Source organism: Schistocerca americana, chromosome X, assembly GCF_021461395.2.
Source record: "Schistocerca americana isolate TAMUIC-IGC-003095 chromosome X, iqSchAmer2.1, whole genome shotgun sequence".
In the NCBI taxonomy this organism is placed as follows: domain Eukaryota; kingdom Metazoa; phylum Arthropoda; class Insecta; order Orthoptera; family Acrididae; genus Schistocerca; species Schistocerca americana.
Window position 1 is genome coordinate 186,367,814 of NC_060130.1, and position 15,692 is coordinate 186,383,505.

Genomic DNA, 15,692 nt, shown 5'->3' on the forward strand with positions numbered 1-15,692 from the left:
CCCAATGACATCATCAGTTATGTTTGCAGTGGGAACAGCATCACTGAGTTTTCACCATGGATTAATAGAAATGTGTTGTCTGTTAAATGAATAGCATTTCTTGTTTGACCAGGTCAATGGTTGGGTCCATACACATCACTGTCCAGATGAATGGCTGCACAAAACATGCACTGTGGCACAGATGCAGGCCAGTGAGGGCAGAATTATGCAATAGGGTGCATTGAATTGGACTTCCATGTGATCTGTGGTGGTAATCGAAGGCATTATGACAGCAATGAACTATGTGAACATTATTGTGGACCACTTGCATCTCTTCATGCCTGAAGTCTTCCCCTAGGGAAATGACATGTTCCAGCAGGACAGCTGTCTGTGTTGCAACACCAGAATCGTGCTACAGTGGTTTGAGGGGCATTACAGTGAACTCACATTGATGTCTTGGCCAGCAAATGTGTCTGATCTGTACCCACTCGAGCACATATGGGTGCCAGCTGCTTGCCCGTAAACCACCATCTCAGAATTTGCTTGACTTGTGCATAGACACATGATGCCATATACTTCTGGAATCCTGCCAAGGACTTGTAGGATCCATGCCAAGCAAAATCTCTGTTGTACTATGTTTGAAAAGTGGAACAACATGCTATTAAACAAGTGGTCATAATGTTTTGGCTCAGCAGTTTATCAATTCGTAGTTGTTAACTGAAGCACACAATTCATTTCTAAATCAAGAAGCAAACTGTAAACATGTGGAGGAAGTATATACCTGTGAAGGTTTGTACATTTAAGCATATTGTCACTCATCTGGTGTCACCAGAAAGTGTTAAGCAAACTTATGGCAAGTTCTGTCCTTTAACTTATAACCCTTTACACAAATTAACCATCTTTAATGATCTCCCTATCACTCATGTGTCAACAGTGTGAAGGGAAAAACAGTCTATGTTAAGTATCTTAAAGCAATATAATCTACATTATACTTTTTTGATTTAGTAACTTGATAAATGCTCTGCAATGAAATATAGAAATCTGTTAGTAGTATACCTATCCTAGTGTACAGTTTAAAATTACAATTTCTGCTGTTACATACAAGGATCAGACATGAAATGCAACAAGATTTCAGCTATGGTACATATGTAAGTTTAGAAAAATAACAGAATAACTTAACCTATATATTCATAGCAAAATATTTTTAAAATACTTTAAAACTCCATAAATACACCTAATTCTTTCACAATCAACTACACCATAGACTGTCCATATAAAACTTCTAATTATTATGATCCATTACACATAAAAATAAAATTTAGTAATGACTGATCACAACTGCCACATTGAAGCCAAAAAATGGAGCACAGGACTAATTCAGATGGCTCAGTTGTTACTATTGCCAACTTAACACAAAAATTTGTGCATAATTCCCTATTAAACAGACAACTTTACTCTGAAAATTCACTCAAAAGTTGCTGTGATCTTAAAAATCTGAAGTAACTAACAATGCTGGTAAATAAGCAATTGTTATTGCTGTGTTGTTCTTATAAAATGGTCATGTGCTGAACAATGCATTCCTTTATCAATTATGTGATTTTATATAATGAAATGAGACTTTCTGTTAAAACACAAATATTAGTAACTGTCAATGCTACAAACCAGAATTCTGTACTGTTAGTTTATTGTTATTCAATGGCCGTATACTGCACAATGCATTAACTGGTCAATTGTGAGATAATGCAAACTGAACTCAAGTTTTTAAATTGCAGCCCCAATCTATTTTAGTTTTTTATTCTAGTAAATTGTGCTAAATAGCATCATTCTTTGCCTGTTCTTTCCATTTCCTAAACAAAATTACAGTGGTTTATTGTCACTGAAAAACTGTGTAAGAAAAATGCAAAGTACTTAAAGTGGAAAATAGTTAACATTTTGCTGATTTAGATTCCACAAAATATGTGCTCCAACTTTTAAAATGCTGTCTTGATGTTAAATGGTTTTTATCAAGATTTAAGTTACATTTATGCTTGAGGTCACTGACACACCACCAGTAGATTTATTAATGAATTTCAGGTGAGAACTCTAGGCTAGCCTGGACTCCCAGAAGCAAATTTATCTGTAATGAATGATATGAAACTGATTAAGTTTTACCAGAGTTAATGAGATAACATTTATGATGGTTAGTTCCATGTATGCAGACCATGTAGTCACCAAGCAAGGCAACACATAGGGGAAAGAAGAATGAAGGCCATGATGTTTTCGTTCTAAACAAGAAACTTTACAAAATAGCAAAACTAGACCTCACTTATGCTCTACATCCCTTTGATTTTGTTTCCATTAATATTCCATTTTATTCTATTCATTTGCTGTATGAAATATAATACTTCTAATGTTTTAATAACTGGGAAAGTTTAAATCAGCTGTAGAATATACCCCAAACTCAGATGCACATTTTAAAAACCAGTGTATAGTACTGCAAAGACCCAACCAGAAGGAAACAGAATACTGCCTGTGGTATAAATGATAATGCTGTAACTTATTTTTAAGTAAAGTGATGAAGCACAATTTGACTGGTTCTTCATCTGCATAATGAGCTTTTTGGCAAAATATTATAAAAAGGTTAGATTGCTATCCACCATAAAGACGACACATTGAGTTGCACACAGGCACAATGAAAAGAGTGTTACACATTGAGCTTTCAACCAAAGCCTTCTTCAAAAAAGGAAAACTCACACATATTCATGCAAACAGGAACCCCACATGCACACATGACTGCTATGCCTGGCTACTGGGGCATGAAGTGTTCTGCTTGGTGATTGTGTGTGCATTTTCTTTTCTCAAGAATGCTTTGGCCAAAAGGTCAATGTGTAACAATCATTTCATTGCGCCTGTCCACATCCCAATATGTCATTTTTACAGTGAGTAGCATTCTATCCTTTTCCTAATATTGTTGATATTCCAACCTGGACTTTCCACTGTTTGATTTTGTTTGTGACAAAATACTCATTTGTCAATGGCACGCAATGCCTAATTTTGGTTTGAAACTGTAAATTACTGTAACCAATAGTATTTATTGTTCTTTCCACTTGATATTTTGGAGGATTATACCTCGAGCATGAGATTGGTTTATTACAGTTGAAACAGGCATAGTTACTGCCAGACAGTACCACAAAGGTTCTGCCTATATACAATTGTAATCCATCTGCCTCATGATGGAGGTATAATCCTCTGATATACATAGTAGCAAGACCAATAAATTAGACTACTTCCAGTAAGTTATATTTTTAAACTGATATTCATAATAGTCACTGTCACATCTGACCTAAAATGTTCACATTGAAAGAGATTTCATTTGCAGCACATTTACTGATGATTAGACCCAAGAGGCAGTTACCAAAAGTGTTGAAATCATTAACATGAATGAAATAGTACGTAAATGTTGAGAAAATGAATGTGGGACGAAGTTATAAAAGGAATATCTTTAAACTGAAATATGTATAGTCAAATGTGATGTATAATAGGTGAGAAAGTGGTAGATTAATTAGTTGTCATTTATGTTATAATACTTCTCATAAATGCTCTGTACCTAAAGTTTTATGGGGATTTTCAACATTAAACATCATGTTTCCTCATCTGAAAATGTATTGCTCCTAGAACATTCCCAGTGATGTCATTTCATCACACATTGTTAGTCATTCTTCCCAATTCATTTTACAGTGTTTTCTTGTTAGTTAGTTTTATTTATAGACTTAGGACTCAGAAAATTGAGGCAACCATCAATATCATCCAGTTACTTCATATGAATTATTACGTGTTACCTAACTAAACTGTGATCAGTTTGACTGTTTTTCTTCATCTACTAGTGAAGTACAACCGCTTTCTGGCTGCTTTATTGAGATCTCTTGATTGCTATCCATTCAGTTTATTTTAGGGGTGATATTGTACCATATCTCAGAATATGTATGTAATAGAAAATATATGTGAAACAGACATTTAGTACTTTCACAAATAAAGTTTTATTACTACATAGGATTTTCGCTTATTTCTGATCCTGTGAAGCAGTTCCTTTGTATGAACTTGCAAACAAGACATAAAAGAATGGGAATATCTCTCTTGACAGAAGTTTTATCCTTGTCTTTCTTTATTGTATTATTCCATATTCCTAGATTTCCAGGAAGCATTTGACACTGTGCCACACTGTGGACTGTTAAAGAAGGTACAAGCATACAGAATAGGTTTCCTGATATGTTAGTGGCTCAAAAATTTCTTAATTATTAGAACCCAGTACGTCTTTCTTAATGGCAAGTGTTTATAAGAGACTAGTTTATCATCAGGAGTGCTCCAAAGAAGTGTGATAGGATTAGTCTTATTCCATATACAGGATGCCCAAGGAGAAATAGTCAGTATTCAGTGCTATGACAAGAATAATCATTCAAAGCAAAAAGGTCTAGTAAGTGTGGGCTCTAAAATGTACAACTTAAGAGCTATGAGCATTTATTCACCATTGATACTGTGAAACAAATCTCTTCTGCTGCAAGCTCTTTGCTTTCCATATTTTGGGAGGAGCTAATATGGACCAAAACTAGAAAAACATTTGTATAGTGAATATGGGCTGTAAAATGCATGTGTTAAGAGTTATGAGCACTTTTTTTCAGTAGATAAGATGTGTTTCACAGTGGCGAAGATGAACAATTGCTCATAGCACTTAAGGTATTCATTTTAGAACCCATGTTTACTGGTCATTTTTTCTTGTTTTGGTTCTCCTCTCAAAATAAAGAAAGCAAAGGGCTTTCAGCACAAGGGATTTGTAACACAGTATCGAAGATGAAGAAGTACTCATAGCTCTTAAGGTACTGGTAAGCATTTTAGAGCCCATGTATACCAAACATTTTTGCTTGAATCATCATTCCTTTCATATCCCTGAATGTTGACCACTGCTCCTAGGACATCCTATACACATAAATGATCTGAAGGATGTGATGAGCAGGAATCTGCAGCTGTTTACTGGTGATGCTGTGGTGTATGGTAAGGTGTCATCATCGCATGACTGTAGCAGGATATAAGATGGCTTAAACAGGATTTCTAGTTGTTGGCAGTGTGATATAAATGTAAATAAATTTAAATGAATGAAGATGAGTTCTTGAGAGTATGGAAACACCACCAGGTTGGATTAAATAAGACATTGAAGCAATTCAGAGGAGGGCTGCTAGATTTGTTACTTATAGGTTTGGTCGACATGTAATATTATCGAGGTGCTTCATGAACTCAAGTGAGAATCCCTGGAGGCCAGATGACATTCTTTTCATGAAACACTACTGAGAAAATTTAGGGAACTGGCATGTCAAGTTGACTACAGAATGATTCTACTGCCGCCAACGTACATTTTGTGTAAGGACCATGAAGATAAGATAAGAAAAATTGGGGCTCATATTGAGGCATATAGACAGACATTGTTCCCTCCCTCTATTGGCAAGTGGAACAGGAAAGAAAATGACTAGTAATAGTGCAAGGTACCCTTCACCATGCACCATATGGTGGTTTGCTGAGTATGTATGTAGATGTGGATTTGCAGCTATTTTTATAAACTGATACTAGTAGATATCGAAAATTGGTCAGTTAGCTTTATGAACACAGTCCATTTATGTTGTTTCACAAAAAATAACCGTACTCTCATTCTCAATGTGCCAATGAAGCAGTCCATTTGAGATGCAAACACCTGGTCACATCTAAATTTGTCTTCAGCTTTACTGAAAGGTCAAGACTTGTTTTCTGTTTCTCTCCTAATATAATTCAATTTCTGCATATTTTCCATATAACCATTATGTAAAAAGTAGCTATGGAAATTAAGGAAGAAGAAGATGTAGACAATGAACAATGATGCAGACAATGAACTGTCATGATATGATTTTAGTACTCTGTATACACTATATGTGAATTTTGTGCCTGTTATTAACACATAGGTTTCATAATACAAGGCAAACAAGCCTCTTTTGCAACTACTAATTGCAAATAATACCTTCACTTAATACTATTTTAAAGACAGTTTCTCACATTCCTTCACTAACAATCTACATTCGGTTTTCCAATATCCCTTTTTAATAGCATGTGTAGCAAAAGCAACAAAATCATTTCAACAAAGAATACCTATTGCTAACCACCACACCATGGAATTAAAACTACAAAAATTATTTCTCACCAGCACAAATTGTCAAATGCTATAAGAGATCTTATCATCCTGCTTGCATCAACACACCAAGATCAGTACTGAAAATCACAAACAGTTCTCCTGTAAATCAGGTAAAAAAACTAATTCAGAAGCACTAGTCCTAAACTGGGACTTCATTCAGGCATCAATGACATATTAGAACATAAAACAATATTCTGTCTCCTTTCAAATATAAAGATTTCCTCTAGGCATCAAAAGAACAGACTGATTTTAAGCTGGCTAGGGTGGCCGAGTGGTTCTAGGCGCTACAGTCTGGAAACGTGCGACCGCTGCGGTCGCAGGTTTGAATCCTGCCTCAGGCATGGGTGTTTGTGATGTCCTTAGGTTAGTTAGGTTTAAGTAGTTCTAAGTTTTAGGGGACTGATGACCTCAGAAGTTAAGTCCCATAGTGCTCAGAGTCATTTGAACCATTTGAACTGATTTTAAGGTAATTCTCAAGTAATTCTGCAGACAACTTTACTACAGAATTTTGTCTTATTTTTCAGAACTGTTAAGTGATACCCATTGAATACGGTATTCAGAAATTTTATAATTAGTACATTTCATTTGATTTGAAGACTGTACATCATGGAGAATACACTGAAGCCTACAAAAATGAGATTTTTGAATATCAACCAAATGTTTTGAAGTCTAGCATCTAAAATTTTTAGGAATACAAAGAATTCACCAGAAACAGATTTATGGTGACATAACCTATCAACCTACTGCTTTCTTTCTGATTGTGTTTATTTAGTTTCTTGTACCGGGACCACATTAATGGTGGTTCCATTCAGAGTCAACACACATGAATGCCAAAGCCAAGAATTAAAATTTGTGAAGCAACTAAACGTATATCCAATTTTTGTAATTAGAAGGGACAACATTGCATTATGTGAAGATAAAGGAGATAATAGTTTATCTGTCTGATTATATATAGTAGGAAGTAGCTGACAGAAAGATCTGACTGAATATTATCAAAGTCTGCATTTGGAAATATTGACATCTCTAAATTGATCCCATTATCAATGTACGTAATTACCTCAACAGGGCCCACAAAGTTGTTGAACCTGAACAAAAGAAACTATAACTGAAACAAATGTGAAGATTGCACAAAGCAAAAAATTGACAGGAACAGAAGAAGATATGAATGATGACAGATGTATTTTAGAAAAGAAGTAACACAGAACTCTTTAATATATGAGAAAAGAGTGCCAAAACAATATTCTGCACTTTAATAAATTATCAGTGAAGATTATTATTATTAAAGGGAAAGACTGCACTGTTATATAAATGTGATTAATGGTAATATAGCTTCAAACTCAAAGTATTGTGTCACACAACACTGATGAAGTGATAAAAAAATGATGCAGCAGGGGTCAAAACAGTTTTTCAACATAAAAGTATGTTTTATATTATTTTATTTGATTATTTTGAACCTTTCAAAGGAGAAAGAATGCTGTTTCTGTGGGTATTAGAGAGAATGGGTAACACAAACATGACAGTTTAAATGTCTGTTCTTAAAGAAGAGTAGTAATAACTAAAGAATTATTATGACCCAGAGATTCTGTAAAATACGACAATATAGTCTTCAAAGGAAGAAGTGAAAGGTTCAACTGAAGAAGTAAAAGGTCTGACTGTGTTCATCAGACAGATTACTAGTGAATAGTGTCCTTTTTTTTAATTCTTTGGAAAGGGACATGGGTATCCTGCAGTTAGTGATAAGTTTAATAAATATTCTGATTTATTAACTAAATTTTGTGATTCATTAATTGATAAATGTGTGCCATATAGAACAGAATTGTCAAACAGGGCTTGGATACAGAATATTTTTACTTAGAAAGAATCTCACAGTTTTCTTCTCTTTCTTTCTCAACTGTTCTGGTGTGTTAACTAAATTTCATGTTTCAGTAATAGATACATGTATGCCAATGGAACAGAATTGTTAAACAGGGTTTGGATACAGAATACTTTTACTTAGAAAGAAACTCACAGTTTTCCTCTCTCTCTTTCTCTCTTTTAATAGCTGTTCTTTTGTATTAACTAAATTTTGCATTTCAGTAATAGATATATGTATGTTATCTGGAACAGTACTGTTAAACAGATCTTGGATACAGAATACTTATACTTAGGAAGAAACTCACACTGTTAATCATAATGAAATGAGAAACTGTTGTGAAGTAATATGTTGGAATAAACTGATTTTCTGTGAATGAACGAAGCTAACAATGTATCTGAAAGCATTACAATCTCCTAATACAGCAAAATCAATTCATCAGTGGTATGAAAACAATTAAGTGAAATGTCAGGAGGAGAACTGCCCTTTACAAATCTGTAATTAACAGATTAATAGACACTACAGAAAGTTGAACAATGACAAAAACCTAAAAGAAGAGAAACAAGAATCTCTGCCTGGAAATTACTTGTGTTTCTAATCGTTCTTTATGTTTGCAGTACATGGGTATGTACAACATGTTATATAGTTCAAATAAAACATAAACATAAAATGTTCCATATATCATTGGCTGACAAAAATAATGATTCTGCAAGCAGGAAAATCTATAAATCAGGGTACCTTTGTCATGCAATTAAATCAAAGGTTACCCATATTTTTGGGCAAATAGTCACTATAATAAGAATAACTTTGCAAGATAATCATCTAAGGATAAATAACAGAGAAGAGATAAGGGACTTGATGAGTTTACCATATGAGAAGAATCATCAGTATGCAGTTCTGTCAATCACCCATAAGCAGTTCAAACACTCATTCAGGAAAAGTGAGGATCATTGTCTCATTTCCTTATTTAAACTGAGCCATTTCTAAAGTTAAAACAGAATACCTGAGAAACATTACCATGACATATGATGACAATTATGAGATTTTGATGATGATGATGATGATGATGATGTACGTATAAATACAATAAATGTTTGAATCAAAGAATGTAACTGATAAGTAAAATATCAGTGAATACACATGAATTCCTATTTGTTTTCATACTCACAGATATTGATAATGAGATGTGACTATAATGATTCAACTAGTTGCAGATGTTGTCTAGTATGCAGTACAAACAGCAAAAAATAGTAAGTGCTACCTCCCAATAGCAGCGAAAAAGTGAAACTATATTGTAAATAGCCAATAAGCATTATAATCTGATTTGTGTATTACATATATGACATGTAGAAAAATATAGGAAGATATATAACTTATTTGTGCACCAGAATAGTGTACTATACAATTCAACTGATTGAAATTACAGAGCAGTTATTGGAAGTGGCAGCATATAAAAACAAAGAATGAATCTTCACGTCTCATGTAAAGTGTATAAAACAGTCATGTATTGTTAAACTTCAGTGTTAATCTACACAAAGGAAAACTCAATAATGATGTGAAGAGATGTTAAATGAAATGTCATGATTCTTCTTATGTAAGTGTCTTGTTAGAAGCAAGAGACATTATTTTGTAATCACTTGTATGCTAATCAGAGGAAGTAAAAATACACATTTGAAACAAACTGGTCAGTAAAGATATAACACAGCACAATTGTGCACAAAACGAATAGAATGCGACTTAATGTGGTTTATGAAAATTAAATTCTGCTCAATCAGGGCACAAAATGCATATCCAAAAGTATGAGAGAAAACAAATCTCATTTAACACAGGTAACAGTCATGGAAATTTTGTAGCATATAGATACCATGGTAATATTTCCATCTAGTTTATACATCTACTGAGCAGTGTTGAGATATTTAAAATGATCAAATATTGCCATACTGACAACTTTCCTCAGTTTTTTGTGTCTGTCTTTTTTTCCCCTGACTTAAAAAATTAAAGCTGTTGTCAGTCTGAAGGTTTGTTGGAAGAGGTGTCATATCATTTCCATCCTCCTACTTTGTAACTGACTTACTCAGTCAATTATAGGTGGTCTACAGTTTAATGTGAAGTCTGAACAATGGTCCAACTTGACAGTTTTCACATACACAGATACTGACTGAGGTGAAACAACTATTAGGTGATTAAACCCCAGTCTTTGGATTTGTAATCTCACAATTACCCACTTAGCTATAACATCACACTTTCAGTATAGGCATTGAAATGTAATCCTTTGGACTTACCAAATCCAACGAAAACCAACATATATGTGTAAAGAGACTGTTTTAGTGGCAACAGAATATTCATGTAGCAGTGGTGTGTTGATAAAGGTGAGCCTTTATAAGAACAATACATCAGCAGCTAAACACAGCAGACAAGGAAAAGAATAAATAAAAAATGCAAGCAATTAATCAGTACACCAATTGTATTCTGATAAGAGTATACTGAAATAACTGTATTAATACACTGTTTGGATGCACAGAATTATGCACTGAAAGAATATCTAGCTACCACCTAATGAAAATTTTGTATGACCTACAAATTTAATTAAACATACAGAGATTACTTGGGTATTCTGTATAAGCATTTATGTAAGAAAACTGATGTTCTTAAAATGTTATAAAGGCATTAATAACACTCCAGATACCACACTTAAACATCAGTAGTTATTCAGAAAACAAAAGGTAAATATTTTGGATGGCAGGAAGTATGTAGTTAATACTATCGTCCCACAAGACCATAGCAATAGATAGGGAAGAAATTAATGACAGAATTCACAATCAAGATAATGATTTCACACTCAAGATAATGATTTCACAGTGTTTATGAGTATAATGGATGAGTAGATTAAAAAAATAAGCATGATGACAGTGAACTATTTAATTATTATGTTTGTTAAAGGTATGTACGACTTTCCAACTGGAAAAGGGAGGGTGGGGATTCTGCAATGAGAACATTACCACAAAGTCTGATTTATATTTTTTTTATAGTTTTATGTTCATCAAATTTCTATTCAGGTAGGATAACACTGCAGAATCTATATCCTACACAGCTTGATCTTACAAAGATTGTGAAGAAATGAAAAGTCACATTAATTGCCATTAGTCATATATGAGAAACTCATTAAGGGATTTGAAAGAAATAAGTTTGGTCATCAAGTGAGTATTTTGGTAACAGTGTTCTCACTTGTGTATCTGTCAAACACATTATTCTCCTCAGTTTGAAAACTGCAACCACTTTATATCCCATTATACACATATGTAATGGGGTTCAGCATGACTTATGTAAGCATTATTAGGCCATAGCTTCTCCTTATCAGACTATGAGGTTTTTAGAGATAGACTATTTTAAATCACAAGCCTATAATCCAGATTCATGAATACTGAAAATTTAAGAAAACTGGAAACTGCTAACAATTAAAAAATATAAACTGTCAGCATTCAGCTGACAACAAAATCATTACAGACTCATCATTTATTACTATTAGGTAGACATGTAGATAAAAAACTGTTACACATACAGGAAATTAATGAGAAAACGAGTCACTACATACTTTAATCACTTCTTTTGGAAAAAATGACCAAGCAACAATATGCTAAACATAGATGTTGATTACTTTGCATCTGATTGACAGAGAGGTGTTTGTAAGATAACTTCATTAGGAAGGACCAACTGAAGAGTGCTTTTCATCACACTTTCTGTTCTTTTTACTGATGTGATATTGCTTTATTACCTCATCTGTCAGTCACCATAATCTTTTGAGATAACACTTATGGTCAGCATAATAAATGTTATGATTTGTTTTTGTGTACTGTCTTTCTTGAGGAGTATGCTCATTTTATGCACCAGAGTGTAATTAGGTAGAAAAAGATGTGTACAGAAAAATGCTGTAGCTAACAAAATCATGCAAAGTGAACATTGTGAATCTGTTCAATATTGAACCACTCAGCTATTGGTGCCAGAATCTTACTGTAGGCAAAATGCTCAGGTGTGCTTGACTGTCAATAACTTTTCTGTATTGATTGTGGTATGGATTTTGATGTGACTGATTCATTTACTCAGGGTTATATTGCATAAATACAATTTTTTCTGAATTTTGCAGATTTGAAGGTAGCTGTTGAAGGCTTTCAGAGATATTTGGTTAAGTAGAAATTTACATCAACTTCAGTCTGCAACCAGCAGTAACTGTTCATCAGTCACAAATTGTCTGTATAGTAGATGGTGACAAATTGTTCATATGGCTGCTTTTATCTGAAAATAATTACATGTGACTGGAGAGAAAATGAATTTCATTATTCAAAATAACAATAACATTAACTGAATGAGTTACATATGATGTATATTAGGACACATTTGTAACAGAAGTTTTGCCCAAAGTATTTTGTATAATGAACCATAGGAATAATGGAGAAGTGGCTCATGGGGACACTTAAATAGAGGATCGAAATGATAAATGTAAACACAATTTAATTTTCTATATATGCTTGGAAGGCACTGTAATATTGTTTTTACACTTCTGTTGTTTTCAAATGAAATGAGATGTGCTTGTGGCTAGGACCTTCTATCGTGTAGAATGGTCATCTGATGCAAATATCTTTAATTTATGGATGTTTGGCATGCCAATGAGGATGAAATAGTGATGAAAACAACACAAACCCATTCCCCAAGTGGAGAAAATCTGTGATCCAGCCATATACTAAATCTGGGCCACTCGCATAACATTCTGCCATGCAGAACACTCAGCTATGGATGTACACTGTTGTTTTCAAGAAGTAAATACTTCAGTATATTAAAACAAGAGAAATCTGAGTAAAGGGAGTCACACAGAGTTAACTGCTTGTGTACACACATAAACAAAATATGGAAATATGTTTAAATATTAAATAGGGAAAATAAAAAATGAAGAATTCACGGAAGTGAGAATTGCAGTTGCCAAGTCAATGCAGAACAAATGGACTCAATGAATATGACTGTTAGCAAATAAAACTAGAAAATTATTTCTATTTTAATAAGCTCTTCGATAGTAGAATATTGTACTACTTTCAGTATTTGCTTCTTAAGAAGTACATAAAAAATACTTCAGGATAGATTCTATATCTGAAAAGATAAGGTGTAACATACTGTTGAACTACTAACATGAAAATACTTCAATAACAATGAATATTTTCAATATCTGTTCTTCAGGCTTTATCCAAGAAGCAGGAATGATAAGATCATGGAGTTTCATTGCAATAAATAATCCAACAAAACTTTTTCTGGCTATTTTTGTGTAAAGGCAGGGCCAATAAAGTAAGTTACAATATTGTGACTCAACTAAAGTCTGTGAAATCTTAAAGATATCACAAAATAGTTGCAATATTGTGAAAAGGATAGACTGATATTCACCTTTAATATGACATGCTGAGTGCAGACAGGCACAATGAAAAGACTGTAACACACTGAGCTTTCTACTGAAGCCTTCTTTAAAAAGAAAATACACACACATTCACACATGCCAGCACATCTCATGCACACATTCTGGCCAGAATGGCCAGAGATATTGGTCATGTCTCATCTTTACGGTGAGTGTCAACCTACCCTTTTCGTGGTATTGTTGATATTCCAACCTGGACTTTCCACTGTTTCAGAAAACAGTTGCTTAATATAGTAACTAGCATAAGAAATTTGCTGAAACTGAACCATGCAAAATACCACAAAAATAGATTTTAGTAATGGTAAAATGTGTGTTTAGGAAAAAAAAATCTCTGTTTTTTTACCCTGTAGTTGGTTATATATGATAATGTTATAAAATTTTATCAACTAATCCATGAAGCTCTACAATAAATGAAGTGATTTTGATGGTTCCCAGCAACATAGCAAGTTAAACTTTGTTATAAAGGAAATCTATAAAACATGAAAATGAAATTTAACATTTTTATTTGACAGTAAAACTGTTTAATTCAGAAAAAAGAGAAAATTTATTTAATTATTCTGTGAATGATTAAAAGAATGTTATCTTTTGTCTGTGACTGCAAGTGATGTGGTAATAAGCATGTATTTCCCAGTTTTGTGTGTAATATGAATTGTGCGTCAGAAATGAGTAAAAATATTTTGAGGTACTTGCCATGTCCATAAGATAAATTATGAAAGAGAAAGGAAATGCAGGAAAAACAGCACAAAAGCAGGGTTCGAAATAACACTGCAAATTCACAACAGAAACAGCCACCAAAATAAATTACAAGCAAAACTGGTAGTGTGAGTAAAGGTAATATGATGCATCTTTCCCCAGAAAGTACAGTAATAAAAACTGTTTTAATTAGCAAGAGTGGCCTCATGGCAGTCAAGGAAAAACATCTGGATGTATAATTTCCCCCAACTGCAAACTGTTCAAACCCTGGTACTTCCTTAATGGACATTATTTTCAATAACCAGCACCTAAATTAGTGTAAGTTGATTGGTACAATGAAAATGCCAGTGACACACTGTTAGACAGTGCATCACAAATACCACTAAGAAGCTGACATTGTATGGTGATATCTCACATAGTGCTCATTACATGCTGTACTGAATAATAGAAGCTTCTATCACTGTCTAACCTGTAGGCCACGCATCCAGTCACTATCCATTTCTCTCTCCGCCCAATAAGATTAGTTAAACTGAAGAAGTCTCAGAAGGATCCACAGTAAACAACAATTTGCCATATTTCGAACCATGCTTCAGTGCATACTAAGGGTCACAATCTACTTTAAATCGAAACCCAACACAAGTAGTTTAACTAATTTTATTGGGCATGTTTCTAATTTCAATACAATTTGAGTATTTTATTGTGAGAGCAGTGCCGCATGTTAGTAATATATTGCTGAACAGTACTATGGGATATAAAACATATGTTTCCATTTGGTCTCAAATGTTTTACAGTTTTAACTACGTTCTAACTCCATATATACATTTGATTAAATTAAGTATTCTATGTGTGACATCAGCACAACATTACAGCAAAGTATAATATTAAATCAGTTAACATATGACTAACATTTGATTGAAATTTGAATTTAATTATCAGAATTATTTTTTAAATTTTCATTATGTTTGTCATCTTTACTCAATGCTTGTTTACAGCTCTATGCACTTGGAACATTAGCAGCAAAATCTATCATTAATAAACATATGTATATAAAAAGAAGGGATTGTACTATGAGTGGAAGAACAAGTTCATCACTTATTCAAAATCCCATATGCCATACTGTAGTGCTTATACAATTTTAGCTATTTTTATTCCCACACTAACTCAAATCATTGTTTGTCATTTGCTGTTTCTGGACTAAACAAAGTTTGTTACCAATCTTATAATTTAAATAATATATTTTACTGTCAGTTGTCAAAAAATGCAGCAAATTTGACAGCTGTGGATAATAGTTATTATACAATTTTTGGAACTAACTGGAAAATAAAACTAAATTCAGGAAGTTAGTATTACCCAAGCCAGTGATCAGTGTCTGAAAGAACTTTAAGTGCACAGTACAATGCTTGGAAAGAGTTAATAGTGACAAGCTAAGTATGTCAGATAAAGAAATGTGTTTACACTAGTCTGTGCTGAAATGGTCATCATCTGGGTTCCATTAAATGGAATTACTTCGAAAGAACAAAAATTAACAT

At 33.4% G+C, this 15,692-nt stretch overlaps 1 protein-coding gene across 5 annotated transcripts in view; it reads right to left on the reverse strand.

Annotated features, from left to right (window-relative positions):
- Positions 1-15,692, reverse strand: part of LOC124555163 (ankyrin-3-like) — a 904,646-nt gene that overhangs the window by 403,476 nt on the left and 485,478 nt on the right. The gene's annotated exons all lie outside the window — the stretch shown is intronic.